The following is a 943-nucleotide window of genomic DNA, read 5'->3' as shown; positions in this document are numbered from 1 at the left end:
GTGTGTGTGTGTGTGTATACCGCGTACCTACGTGGACTACATCGCGATCCGCGCACAACTACATGCAGTAGAATGAAGCAACATGATCACTAATCAACGTGCAATGGTACGCCGCTTATACGTAGAACAACACATATTTACATACGTATGTGTATGCAAATATATAAACTGATTACCCATGCACAATATTACAATAAAATACAATAATAGTAATCATTATCTTCAATTTACTTAAACAAACAGTCACCATGCATGCACATGCATCGGAAAAGCCATGGAATGAGCGAATGAAGATCGAAATAAGCCTGTGGTACCTTGTTGTATCGATGGAGAGAGGAGAGCTTCTTTCTTTCTTCCGGGGAAGCAGAAGCTGTTGTGCCATGGAAGACGGACTGCCCAGCTATTTATAGGCCAAGAAGCCAGCGTTTATGCCGTGACTCCTTGGGCGAGATCACCTTACTCTCTAAACAAACCCGATATGGACAGAAACTCATATATACTATACGCACATATACTCAGCCTTATAAATACTAAAGCATGCACAACTAGATACTGGGAGAAGGTGCGAAACAGCAGATTCGTACTCCCTAACCTAGCCGCCGCCACATGAAGGCAACTACGGAGGCGACCCTCTTACCTCCTATCAACTATACCTGTCATGGCTGGTTCCCTCTCCCTCCGACCGCTGCTCCAATAGCAGGAGCGAGGGGGCACCCCGTTCCTCCGCTCTGTAGTTAGGGCTTAGTTTTGCAGGTCGTGGTGCACCTTTGAGGTGGTGGGAACGATACCCGGACGAATAAATCTGCCTCAGCTTCACTCCCACACCGGCGGCATTTCGGAGTTGATGGCAGTGTGTGTTGCTGATCCTTCAGATCAGCGGCATTCATGTTCATGGATGGTGTCAGCAAGGCGGCGGCGGCGACTCCTCCATGTGTGTCTCTCC

At 47.9% G+C, this 943-nt stretch overlaps 1 protein-coding gene across 1 annotated transcript in view; it reads right to left on the bottom strand.

Moving 5' to 3' along the window:
• LOC119342161 (glycine-rich cell wall structural protein 1.0-like) overlaps positions 1-466 on the bottom strand; it is a 1,867-nt gene extending 1,401 nt beyond the window's left edge. The window contains exon 1 of the mRNA XM_037614002.1: positions 315-466. The gene's annotated coding sequence lies outside the window, so the exon portion shown is untranslated. The remainder of the gene's footprint in view (positions 1-314) is intronic.
• Positions 467-943: the final 477 nt, after the last annotated feature.

Source organism: Triticum dicoccoides, chromosome 7B, assembly GCF_002162155.2.
Source record: "Triticum dicoccoides isolate Atlit2015 ecotype Zavitan chromosome 7B, WEW_v2.0, whole genome shotgun sequence".
Lineage (NCBI taxonomy): Eukaryota > Viridiplantae > Streptophyta > Magnoliopsida > Poales > Poaceae > Triticum > Triticum dicoccoides.
Note: the sequence above shows the minus strand (reverse complement) of the source record. Positions and strands in the feature narration are given on the sequence as shown.